Source organism: Myotis davidii, unplaced genomic scaffold (assembly GCF_000327345.1).
Source record: "Myotis davidii unplaced genomic scaffold, ASM32734v1 scaffold676, whole genome shotgun sequence".
Taxonomy (NCBI): Eukaryota; Metazoa; Chordata; class Mammalia; order Chiroptera; family Vespertilionidae; genus Myotis; species Myotis davidii.
Window position 1 is genome coordinate 453,194 of NW_006287321.1, and position 14,034 is coordinate 467,227.

The window sequence follows — 14,034 nt, forward strand, 5'->3', positions numbered from 1 at the left end:
TGCCTGAGGCTACCCAGCAGGAGCTACAGAGAGATCTGCAGATTCCTCTTCTTTGTTTGGGGTTTGGAGGTGCCCAGATGAGGCCCAGCTGTGAAGCAATCCAAGCTGCTGTGGGGTCTTGGGCCTTCTTTTGGATGCTCTGGGTCTCTCTAATCCAGCTGCAGTTTGTTAGGTAATTTTCAGATTGCAAAGGGTCAGGTCTTTCATATGCAAAAGTCTCTGCCCACAGCTTGGGTGGAGCGGGGTCTCAGGGGTTCAACAGGGCGGAGCAAGCAGCTATGGCTGCTCCTCAGTCCTACCCTAAGAGGCCCCGAGTTTCAGTGTCCCGGTAATTGCTGCAAGCACCTCTGAGAGAAAGCCGCCCTTGAGTTCCAACAGATGCTAGACAGTCCAGTTTCTCCCCGTATGAGTCTGGGTCCCCAGAGACTCGCCTGGAACTGGAGTTCAGAGCAGTCGGGAGCTTGAGACTCCCTCCCGATTGAAAAAGGCAAACGTGTCCTCAGTTGCCAGCCCTTTCCACATGCACCTCCGTACCTCTGCACTTTACTTCCATACCTCCTCTAAGTCTCAGTGTGCTTTTCTCTTTCCTGCTAGTTGTAGAATTTCCACTCAGCCAGTCTTCCTGTGGTTCTGGATGATATCCATTTTGTCTTTTAGTTGTATTTTTGAAGTGGTTGTGCGAGGCAGCAATTTCCGGTGTTTACCTATGCCGCCATCTTGGTTTCCTCAGGAACTACCTTATTTATATATATCTCAAGCCTAGAAGAATCTCTCTCACATAAATACCTGTTTAATCAAACTAAATCATAACTAAGGTACCTGTCTATCCAGCCCTACCCAGCAAGACATATGCCACAAAAAAATAAATTTTCTTTTTACCTGTTGGTTAGTTCCCCCAAACAAGGACGCCAAAAATTTTACTTCAGTCATTGTGGATAAAAATTTTACTGAAATATTTTGCATTTCCTCAGTTTTCTAAAGTCAAAGGCACCAAATGTAATTTGACTTGGGGATCATGAACATTCTTCACCAGCACTTAGCCAGTTTTTCTCCTTAATGTTACACATCAAATATCACTTCCTCTCTCTCTGTGCTTACCACTGGTAGACTACTAGTAGTCATTCCAACCTCACTGCACCCTTGGTAAAAAACAAAGAAGTAACCCTATGATTTTTAAACTTAAAAGAAACTAAATACATAAAAGTCACAAGAAAAAATACATGATTTTAATGATGAAGCTTTTTGACATTTATTATGGTGGTACAAAGGTGTGTTTTCTTCCATTATTTTAGGTGATGTTCTGAGAATATTCAGCATTTAACAAATAACACTTTACAACTGTATACATTTATTTAGGCTTAGAGATAAGCTGAATTTATTAGTTTCATAAAAAAATTTTGTTAAGGCCAGCAAAATCTATATTTGTATGCATAGTTATTTGTTTCAAGTATAGCAGAAAACAGAAGCTAGAATTCTTGAAACTTTAAAAATCAATTAAGACTTTAAGTTATGTTTCAGTAGCAGCATTTTAAAGTCAGTCTTTGGTACATGGGAAAGCAATCTTTAAATATATGTGTGGTGAAAATTATGGTCCAAAATAAGTCAATGGACCCTGGTGAACTTCTAAGTAAAAGAAACATTTGTATACCACAGTATCATAAGTATTACAGGAAATTACTGTTTCATAAAACTTTATTATAGTCTGTATGTTGTGATATATTGGGGCATGAGTAAAACCAAATGTCTTCCTGTGGACTGCAGTCAAAAAGTTTGAAACCCACTCATATAAGGAGTTCCTAATGTTCTGCAGGTTGTCTGCAATCAGAAAAGAGATTGGTACTTTTCCACTTACTGCAACAATAATATTCTGCAACATACCATCACAAAATCAAAGTTATTAGCTTCTAGATCTTTGAATGTGGCTGTTTCCAATGAATTTTTAATACTGTATCTGGCACATGATTAGTCCTAAAGTCTTAAAACTAAAAATAATCCTTTTTATCCTCAATGACAATAAAAATAAAATATATTTATATTTTATATTTCTGAAGTTTGTTATTAGTCTGAAGTAAAGATGCTTTAAAAAAAACTTTTACTTTACATGAGCTATCAATTAAAATAAATACATTAGTTAAAAGCTGCCTAAATGTTTAATTTTCACAATTGCAATTTAAGTTTAACAAAGGAATCCATACAATATTCTCTAGTTCCCTGTGTATATTAAAAATGAAGACTCTAAGTTCACATTTTTTGGACATTGATAGGATTCATGTCCAACCATATCTTAATTATTTCTCATCCTAACACAGCAGAAGCACCATTTCAACCCATCCACAACTGTAAATTAAGCTTGATGGAAGAACTTTTTTTGCAGCAAAGGAATTACTCTCTAAACTTGCTATCAGCCTATTGCGAATTTCCAAGTAATGACAGGAACTCATATTGCACTTGAAAAATAACTGATGGAACAATTACAATGAGAATTGTGATGCTCAGCACTACCATGACAGACCTCTTATTATACACCTCCCTGCCTATTAATTTTGGTGGTCTAGGCACTGTACTAAAAGTTCAACTCCAAAACAGCTGAAATAAGATATATCCATGCATTTGCTACGCTACAACCAAGAGAGAGGAAAAGAAAATACATATTATGGATCAGAAAGAAAAGAATCTACATAAAGAAACAGGAAATGCACTGTACTGCTGAGGTTTGCTCTGATCTTAGCAAAAAACCTTTCTCATCACAAGCTTTTTCAAACACAAGACAGATCAAATGATTTGCTTTAATAAGCAACCGCTTTATGGTACAATTAACATCACTTTATTAAAACATTTGAAATTATTGTAAAAATGTTACAAATAGGAAACTCCTTCATGAAAATCAGATGTTACTACTAGTTTAATATGGTCCATGTATCAATAAAATCTAAAAGGTAATTCACCTAATAAAGTCTTTAATTTGGTCTGGTTGAAGTAGTTAACTTTAATAAGTAGCAGGTGTCTCTTAAGCAGAGTAGTGAGAACTCCAATATTCATTTTACTATCATTTAAATTGTACATGCATATAACTACTTTTTCTGTTCGTGCTATGTTTCAAAACACAAAAAGGTAATTAGTTAAAACGCACCCACACACACACAGCATAACACGGATACTGGGTGGTTTGGGGGCCTGGCCTCTTCTAGCCATCCTGGCTATACTCACTGCATTTGGGCAGTTCTAGCAACTTGAGACAACTGCCAAGATTAAATCCCATTCCAACACCATTCTTTCCTCACATTATTTTAGTATCACTGGAGGCCATGTTGAGAGCAACTACTCCAGAGAAGACAGTATTAGGCTCTAATGACATTTCATTCTTATTAATAGAAGATCAATGATATCAGCCACCTTTCCCTCTTTCTTTAGACCCCATCTTTCCTTCTTAAATGACTATCATATATAGGTATCTGAGTAATTTGAATATCCTGATTTTGAAGCAAAAGAATGTGTGAAGAAGAGATATGTAAATAGTTACCTGGCCTGGCTGGCATGGTTCAGTGATTGAGTGTTGACCTATGAGACCTATGGACCATGAGATCACAGTTCGATTTCTGGTGGTCAGGGCACATGCCCAGGTTTCAGGCTAGATCCCCAGTGTGGGGCCTGCAGGAGGCAGCTGATCAATGATTCTCTTGCATCATTGATGTTTCTTTCTCTACCTCTCCCCTCTTTTCTGAAATCAATAAAAATATACTTAAATAAATAAATAAATAAATAAATAAATAAATAAAGTTACTGGAATAAGATTGCTTCATTGGGTTAGGGTAAAGTATATGTAATTTACTGTTTTTTAGCGTTTTTCCTTCCTAATATGTAGCAGGTGTCTCTTAAGCAGAGTAGTGAGAACTCCAATATTCATTTTACTATCATTTAAATTGTACATACATACATACATACATACATTGTAACTACTTTTTCTGTTTGTGCTATGTTTCAAAACACAAAAAGGTAATTAGTCAAAATGCACCCACACACACACAGCATATTACTTTCTTGGTTAAAAAGAAAGAATTTTCCTCTGTTGTTTGAATATTAAATAAATTTGTGGATAAAGACACCTAATTATTAAAACACAGATATGTTTATCAATTAAAGGGTGGAAAAAACAAATGAGTAAATTAACTAGCTAGTGGTACAAAGCTGTTTGAACCATATATGGGTAGAAACTACTCAATCCACCAAGTATCCTTGGACACATTCTTTTAGCAGAATCTTTTAAACATAATTCTGAAGTAGATTAATAACAAACACTATACCTTACTTTGTAGGAATATAAAGAAGAGTAAGAAAAATTAAGTAATGACATTAAATGACTTTCAGATTATTTGCAGAGGCTAATTTCTACTCAGGTCATATCTACTCAGTACTACTAAAATAAAAGTGAAATTCTGGAAATACCATGTAATTTATCAGCCAGGAGGCCTGAGATAGCATAATGAAAGGTAATCCTAGAAAGAAAAACTGAAGGACTATTTTGTAAGAAGAACAAAATTTTGCAAAATAAAAAATTTATTATTATGACTTTATCATCCAAATAATCCACAAAAAGCTTATGGCAATATTTTAAAATTCTCACGTAACATATGGACCTAAAGAAAAATGTTTGTGGAACAAATGAATATCTAGACTTAGAAATACCCCAGAGTATTAAGTGAAATGCACATGAAGGCAACAGAAGGGTCCAATATTGTTTATTCCGCAATCCAGTTAGGATTCTGTTTTATTATTCTAACTAGAAGGCCCATGCACAAAAATTTGTGCACTGGCAGGGGAGGTGGGTACCTCAGCCCAACCTGTGCCCTCTCACAGTCTGGGACCCCCTCGGGAGATAACCACCTGCTGGCTTAGGGTTGCTCCCCAGGTGGCAGATGGCACGCCCAATCCCTCAGTGTCTGCACTGTCTCCCCCGGTGGCAGATGGCAGGCCCGGATCCCACACTGGGGCGAGCCGCCGCTCAGATCATGCTGCCACTCGTCCCGCCCACCCTGCCCAAGACACGCCAGGCCCGGATCCCATGCTGGGGCGGGCAGCAGCTTGGATCACGCTGCCCCCCACCCCGCCCACCCCGCCCAAGACACAGCAGGCTTGGATATCAAGCTGGGGGGGGGAGGTGGGGACAGCAGCTCAGATCATGCTGCTGCCCACCCTGCCCACCCGCCCAAGACACGGCAGGCCCGGAATCCGTGCTGGGGTGGTGCAGCGGGATCTGCCTGCAGTATGCAAATTAGCTGCCATCTTTGTTGGTGGTTAATTTGCATATCTCACTGATTAACCAATGTGAGGCGTAGCGAAGGTACAGTCAATTTCAATCTTTGTCTATTGTTAGATAGGATGTTCTTGAAAGAACCAGACATTGTTACAAAATTTTTTAAAAGGCATATTTCTCGCCCTGACTGGTTTGGCTCAGTGGATAGAGTGTTGGCCTGGGGACTGAAGGGTCCCAGGTTTGATTCCAGTCAAGGGCATGCACCTTGGTTGCGGGCACATCCCAAGTAAGGGGTGTGCAGGAGACAGCTGATCAATGTTTCTCTCTCATCTATGTTTCTCACTCTCTATCCCTTTCCCTTCCTCTCTGTAAAAAATCAATAAAATATATATATTTTTTAAAAAGGCATATTTCTCACTGGAACACTTACACAAGTTTTCTGAGAACTCTCTGCCTCAGAATGCTAAAAAGTCATTTTACTAATTAAAATATTTGATATACCCTTAATTTATTTACCAAAGAGCCAGAATGCTTTTAACTTCAAACACTCACCCAAAACTAACATTTCCAAATAATTATATTTTGTCACATAAAGAACAGCGTTGAACAAAGATAAACAAAATAACATTGTTTTGCTTTTCCTTTAAAGAGCTTTATTTTTAAAAGAATAGTTCTTCTCAGTGTAAGTAAACGCAACTGTTTTCAGGATAACAGTTGGTGTGTAATCAATAGTTCTTACTGGCCTTCTGGACATTCCACATAACCAAATACTATTTCTAAATATGGGTTTTGCTGTGACTTTTCAGAACAAGACACATTAAAAAGCTCTTATGTGCTTCTCTCAACAAAATATTTTAAAAGTGCTCTCTTTATTTTAGAATGTTACAAACAATGCAATTTCCTACCCTCCAAAAATTAACTATATGTCTGCTGTCTTATTTGGCTATCTCTGCTATCTCTAACAAAACACTTGGAATAATGGGTTTGTTTTTTTAATGTTTTAATTGATTTTAGAGAGAGAGGAAAGGAGAGGGAGAGAGAGAGAGAAATATTGATCAGCTGCCTCCTGCATGACCCCTACTGGGGATTGAGCCCACAACCTAACCATGTGCTCTGACTGGGAATTGAACCTGTGACCTTTTGGTGCATGGGAGGATGCTCAACCAACAGAGCCACACCAGCCAGGGCTTGGAAGAGTTTTAATCTGCTATTTCTGTTATTTTAGCACACAACTCTCACTTCATTAACTTTTATGGAAGAAATAAGAGGTGTCTCAGTTTATTTACAGTACAATAATCATCTTCAAAGAAAATCTAAAGAATTTACAAAAAGTAAAACCCTGGAACACCATTAATCATTTGAGATTGATAAAATTGTATTTCTTTCTTGTTTTCTTTTCTGCTGTGTTTAATATAAAGGGTTCCTCTATCCAAGGAAAGCTTTGCAAGAAAGAGCCAATTCTCATTTGTCTAAGATAATTTAGGTATCACTTTGGATAAGAAGCACGGCAAAAAAATGACCTTGTAACTATGTCAGCTGTGGCATTCTCTATGGAGCTGAACTAACCTTTTCTCAGTACTCAATCCCAGTTTGCTACATCAGGAAAAAGGAAATGAATGATTTTTCTCTTTTATTAAGTCAATGCATTCATATAAAATTGTGGCTATAGTATGCATGCATATAAGCATAACCAACAGACACAGACACCAGGGGGGTGAGAGCATGAGTGGAAGGGTGTGTGTGGGGGAGCACAATGGGCTGTGTGGGGGGGGGTAGGAGAGGCCAGGGGAAGTTCAATGAGGAAAAAAAGGAGACATATGTACTACTATTTGTAATACTTTAAACTATAAAATAAAATAAAAATAAAATAAAATAAAATTGTAGCTATATATAAGTGAGTCATTATTAATTATCCACAAAGAGCTATTTATTTGCAACTCATAAAAAAGTACTATATCTAAATTGCAAATAATTAGCTTCGGTAACATCCTATCTAATAAAAGAGAAACATGGTAATTAGCCGTACCTCTGCTACCCTTCCCATTGGCTAATCAGGGTGATATCCAAATTAACTGCCAGTCAAGATGGCGGCGGGCAACCAGGCAGCTTAAAGAGAACATGAGGCTTCCTTGCTTCAGTGACGGAGGACTCCAACGTTCCCGGCCTGCCGCTGCCGACCTCTGAGCTTGCAGTTTGAAACATTGTTACAAATATAAAAGCTAAACAAAACCCCAGAAACCTGCTTTCAGCCAGCCTGGATCTCAGACCTGGAGTTGAAACAGTGTTTCGATTATAGAACCCAAACAAACAAGATACCTGCTTTCAGCAGTGGAGGCCTAAGAGCTGGAGCCAAGCCTCAGAACTAAAGTTGGCCCAGAATTAAAAAGAAAAAAGAAAAAAAGGAGCAGTTGAAGCTTCAGTCACCCGCCAGCCTGAAAACAGCCCTCAGCCCCTCACCCAGACTGGCCAGGCACCCCAGTGGGGACCACCACCCTGAAGGGTGTGTGACCAGGTGCAAACAGCCATCATCTCCTCACCCAGGCTGGCCAGGCCCCCAAACTGGACCCCCACCCTGATCCAGGACACCCTTCAGGGCAAACCAGCCGGCCCCACCTATGCACCAGGCCTCTATCCTATATAGTAAAAGGGTAAAATACCTCCCAGCACCGGGATCAGCAGAGCCACAAGGCCTCCCGGCACCGGTATCAGTGTGACGGGGGCAGTGCCCAAACCCCCTGATTACCCTGTGGCTCTGTGTGTGACAGGGGCAGGGCCACAACCTCCCTATCCGCCCTGCTCTGTGTGTTACAGAGTGCGGCGCCCCAACCCCCCACCACGGGCCCTGCTATGTGTGTGACGGGGTAGAGCCATAACTTCCCCATTGGCCCTGCCCTGAGTGTGACAGTGGTGGTGCCCCAACCCCCTGATCCGCCCTGCTCTGTGTGTGACAGGGGGCGGTGCCCCAACTCCCCTATCGGCCCTACTCTGTGAGTGACAGGAGGGAGCTCCTCAACCCCCTGATCAGCCCTGCTCTATGCATGACAGGGGGGAGCTCCCCAACCCCCTGATCAACCCTGCTCTGTGCGTGACAAGGTACGGAGCCCCAACACCCCTGATGGGCCCTGCTCTGTGAGGGACAGGGGCGGCGCTCCAACCCCCTGATTGGCCCTGTTCTGTGCATGACAGGGGGTGGCACTGCAACCACCCATCGACTCTGCCTTGAGTGTGACAGGGGGTGGTGCCCCAACCCCCCAATCGGCCCTACCCTGACCGTGACTGGGGGTGGTATCGCAACCTCCCGATCCGCCCTGCTCTGTGCATGACAGGGGGCGGCGCCCCAAATCCCCAATCAGTCCCGCTCTGAGCCCGACCAGGGGCTAAACCTAGGGATTGGGCCTGCCCTCTGCCACCCGGGAGCAGGCCTAAGCCAGCACGGCGTTATCTCCCGCCTTGCTGTTTCAAGGGACCTGGCATATATAGCATACTGTTCTTAATATGTTTGCTCACCTTCTTGGCACTATGTGTTTTAACCAAGGTCACCTCTCTGAGAAAGGTTGTTTCCCCAGGTAGGGATATTCCCCTGAAGTTAGGGAGGGAATAAAACCCCTTAACTAAGTGCCAGGCGTGTAATTAATCACTTTAACTACGAACAATCATGCTTAAGCTACATAATCTTTACTCCCTGGAATGGAGATAAGAAACACGCTAACCTTTGGAATAGAGATTGATAGGATTGGAATCAACTGGTATAAATACAGATGTAACAAGACAACAGGACAGACACAAAACCTAGACACAGAACCTAGAAACAGAACCTAGACACAGAACCTACACAGAACCTAGAGACAGAAGAACTTCGCTGGAGAGAACATGGCAAAAGATCCTGGACAGAACCAGTCTGGAGAACCTAGCGACAGAACCTGATGACAGAACCTGACTGGAGATACTAGATAGAACCAGGTGAGAGAACCCAACCATGCTGGTCAACTGAACGCTGCCTCTGTGTCATTCCTTCTTCGCCGACTCCGTCCACACCTTTGGGGACCCCTGGACCTGCTGGGGTTGGACCCCAGCAAGTTGGCAGTTCAACCAATCAAAGAATAATATCCTAACAATACGCTAAGGCTGCTCAACCACTCGCTATGGTGAGCACTGACTACCAGGGGGAAGAGAGTTGACCAGTCAACCAGTTGCTATGATGTGCACTGACCAACAGGGGGCATACGCTCTGACTGATAGGTTAGCTTGCTGCTGGGGTCCAGCCGATTGGGACTGAGTTAGATACATGCCCTGGAGCCCACCTGCAGTCCCTCCCTGGCTGGCCAACCTCCCGCATCCCTCCCTGGCCCCAATCATGCACTGGTGGGGTCCCTTGGCCTGGCCTGTGCCCTCTTGTAATCCGGGACCCCTTGAGGGATGTTGGAGAGCTGGTTTCGGCCCGATCCCGCTGGCCAGGCCGAGGGACCCCACTGGTGCACGAATTCATGCACCAAGCCTCAAGTACCTAATATAAAACTATATATAATCCTCGATTTGAATGCAGAGAAAACATAGGCATAGATTTCTGATCTGAAGATTATAGCTAATAAAGTTAATAGCTTATCCATTGAGCAACCTTAGAAGGAAAATTTTCTCTGGGATGAGATTCCCATTATTTTTCAGTAATCATGATCCAATTCATGGTGGGCCCAAATATAACAAAAAACAAAAGGAGGGCAAAATCTATCTCTTGCTTGAGATGAGCTAGAGTAATAGCTAAATCATAATTCTTGGGCCTTTGGATTCCAGGACTTAACACCATCAGAACCCTGGTTGTCAGGTCTTTGAATTCAGACTGAATTATATTACTGGCTTTCCTAGTTCTTCAGCTTGCAGACAGCGGACTATGAGACTTCCCAGCCTATTATAGTCAGATCTTTGCCATCACTACCTTTAATCAATTTTACACCAATAGTACTACACAATGAGGGATAATGGGAAATTTTTTAACATTTCCCTTTCTAAGATGAGAATCCTCAAATTGAAATGTTTCTACGTGTTTTTTACAAGTACATGTTTTTAAAGAATCTATATATATAAAAGGATAATATGCTAAGTGTCTGACTGACCAACCGGTTGCTATGATGCGCACTCACCACCAGGGACAGATGCTCAACACAGGAGCTTCTGTGACGCACACTGGCCATTTACAGAGAAATGGCACTGTGGACCTGGCACCCACAAAGCAACACTCAGCCTCCCCCAAGTGGCACACAGACCCCTCCACTACCCCAGAGTGACAGCCCACCAAATCGCAGCCTATGCTGCCGAGACCCCATGGCACAAAATGCAGCCCACAGCCCAGCTCAGCCCGGAAACGATTACTGTAGGCACAGGATAATGATGCCACATAGCAACGCCCAGCTTCCTCTCCCTAGCGACAGGCCATCCTATATAATAAAACCCTAAATGCAAATCGACTGAACAGTGGAACGACCGATTGCTGTGACGTGCACTGACCACCAGGAGGCAGAGGCTCAATGCAGGAGCTACCCCCTGGTGGTCAGTGTGCTCCCACAGGGAGAGCGCCACTCAGCCAGAAGCCAGGCTCACAGCTGGCGAATGCAGCAGTGGTGGAGGGAGGCTCTCTCACCTCCGTGGCAGTTGGACATCCCCTGAGGGGTCCCAGACTGCGAGAGGGCGCAGGCTGGGCTGAGGCCCCCACCCAGTGCATGAATGTCATGCACCAGGCCTCCAGTTTAACAATATATGGCACCATGGACCTGGGACCCACAAAGCAACACTCGGCTTCCCCCAAGTGGGACACAGGCCCCACCACCACCCCGGAGCAACACCCCACCAAATCGCAGCCTATATTGCCAAGACCCCATGGCACAAAATGCAGCCCACAGCCCAGCCCAGCTTGGAAACGGTTGCTGTGGGCACCAGGTAATGATGTCATATAGCAAAGCCCAGCTTCCTCTCCCTAGCGACTAGCCTCCTTGCAGTTTCTTCAGCCCAGGAACACAAATTGCTTTGTAGACAGGTGGAAACATGTTACACTTTAACCAAATGTCTGTGAAGCGTTTTCCCGTGCCTCATCCCATTTGATCCTCACAGAAGTCCTGAAGTAGGTAGATAGGAGACTCAGTGGAATCTATTTTCATTTTATTAGCCAGAAAACGGAGATTTAGAAAGCTTAGAAACTTGACCCGACTGAAAAGAAGTAAGAAATGGTGGACCCCTAAAAATGGCTTCAGGTTTTCTCACTGTGCAGAATATAGTCAAACAGTTAAATATTTTACCCTTTCTTCTCCCTGCGTGATCTACAATAATATTCTGCTTCGTGTTGATACTTACTGCTGTGTTGCTGACAATTACCTGAAAGAGAAGTTGGGGTGCTTCACTGGGCTAAAAAAAGTTTAGCTACATCAGAAATCAGGTCTAATTAAACAAGTTTATTCTATATCTATAAAAGGCTAAGTTGACTTGCTCATGCTTGATACATATAAAGCTCTTGTTGGCGCCAATCGTACGCATGTGTTTCGATCTGTCATTGTTGATCGTGAATTTGGTTGACACTTCTATTATAGGGAAAGGGCGAATAGCGATATTAAAATATTTTCTTCTAATTAATTTCCTTTCAATGTGCCCAAATCTGTACACCGGGCCACTAGTATATTATACACATAAGTAGGATGCTTACTAATATAAAACATAGTTTGATTTAACAAATCTTTATTGCTCTCCTACCATGCACTATGACACAAATTAGATATATAAATGTAATTAAAACATGAACTCTAAATATACTAAGCTCATATAAGTGAATGAAATATACAATAAAAAATAATAATGTGATAAAGAGCAATAAGAAGGTATTTACAAAGTGGAAGGGTGGTACACTAAGCTGGAATGATTCATTCTGCCAAAGAGGGTAGAAAGAAAAGTAAGGCTTCCGGAGGAGTTAACATCCTCAGCTGGCACTTAGATGATGAAACAAACAGAAATAGAGGGGTAAAGATCGTTTTGGGCAGAGACCTTGAACAGAGAAAATAGTATGTGTAAAGGCACAAAGGTGGAGTCAGCATGGCACAGAGGGCTGAGAGACTTCAAGTAGGCAGGAAGTGAAAAAAAGAGCTGAGATGGAATCCTAAATCATAAAACTCCATGAAAAGCACTCAGATGCATGGTGAAGATCCACGAAAGACTCACAAGCCTACTTATTCATTCCTGGGTTGTGTTCACCCACAAAAATAAATATTGCCTGTCCAGTATGGCTCAGTGGTTGAGCATTAACCATGAGCTAGGAGGTTACAGTTTGATTCCCCGTCACGGCACCTGAGGCTTGATCCCCAGTAGGGAGCATGCAGGAGGCAAGCCAATCAATGATTCTCTCTCATCATTGAGGTTTCTATCTCTCTCTCCTTCTCCCTTCCTCTAGAAAGCAATATATATGAATTTACTTCTTAAGTAAAACACAAATAAATATTAAATGACAGTATTTCCCTCTCATCCCCATCTAAAAAAGAAAGTTATAAAAAATAAAAACCAAGGTATTCTGATTTCTAGCTACCAAAGACTGAACTGAGCCAAACATTGCATAGCACAATAATGTAATAAACCTTGGAATCGGCAGTTTACTTTTAATTTTTTAGAGGCAAAAATTAATGAAATAATATTTCATTTTTGTTGGAACAATCTGTAATTATTATAGCTTAGTTCTGGATCAAATCTTAAAGTGGTTTAAGGTCAAACTATTATAAACAACACTAGAGGCCCAATGCACGAAATTTGTGCAAGAGTAGGCCTTCCATCCCCTGGCTTCCAGCACCAGCTTCCCTCTGGCACCCGAGACCCAGGCTTCCCTCCAGTAACCAGGACCCGGGCTTCCCTCTGGCTGTTGGCAGGCACCCGGGACCCTGGCTACCCTCTGGCCGCCGGCAGGCAACCAGGACCCGGGCTTCCCTTGAAGCCCCGACTTCATCCAAAAGGTTGTCTGGAAGGACATCCAGTCTAATTAGCATATTATGCTTTTATTATTATAGACTAGTGGCCAGGTGCACAAAATTCATGCATGGGGGGAGGGGGTCCCTCAGCCTGGCCTGCACCCTCTCCAATCTGGGACCCCTTGGGTGATGTCCGACTGCTGGTCAGACATCCCTCTCACAATTTGGGACCACTGGCTCCTAACCGCTCACTTGGCTGGCCTGCCTGATCGCCCCTAACCACTCTACCTGCCAGCCTCATCACCTCTAATTGCCCTCCCTTCCAGCCTCATCACCCCTAACTGCTCCCCATGCCAGCCTGATTACCCCTAACTGCCACCGCATGCTAGCCTGATCGCCACCAACTGCCCCCTACTGCTGGCCTGATGGCCCCCAAATGCCCCCACCACTGGCCTGCTTGCATCCAACTGCCCCCACCCCCGCCGGACTGCTCATACCAACTGCCCCTCCACCAGCCTACTGGCCCCCAACTACTCTCCCACTGGCATGCTTGCCCCCAACTGCCCCCCTGCTGGCCTACTCACTCCAAATGGCTCCATCTTCTATTTCATTTGTGTCCTTTCCACCCCTAAGTTAATGTCGTGTCCTTAATATGTGGTTATGAGATGTCTCTGTGACTGAGCTGGGAAACCTTTCACGTTTCTCTTTCCTTTCCTTTCATCTCAGGATAACTGAGCTCTGTGGTTTGTGTGGGACCAAGGGCCCTAGGAATACAATGCTGAGCCCCCTGAACTCATTTTATTCTTTATTGTATTATTTGATTCCTGGGGCTGAATTAAACATGAAAACTGCAGG

At 43.0% G+C, this 14,034-nt stretch overlaps 1 protein-coding gene and 1 long non-coding RNA gene across 5 annotated transcripts in view; both read right to left on the reverse strand.

Annotated features, from left to right (window-relative positions):
- Window positions 1-14,034, reverse strand: part of RNF13 (ring finger protein 13) — a 200,087-nt gene that overhangs the window by 110,273 nt on the left and 75,780 nt on the right. The window lies entirely within an intron of this gene.
- Window positions 1,225-3,561, reverse strand: LOC107182352. The gene is made up of 2 exons (XR_001513075.1): window positions 3,521-3,561; window positions 1,225-1,815 (listed from the first exon to the last, which is right to left on the reverse strand). It is a non-coding gene; the product is annotated as an uncharacterized LOC107182352 (long non-coding RNA).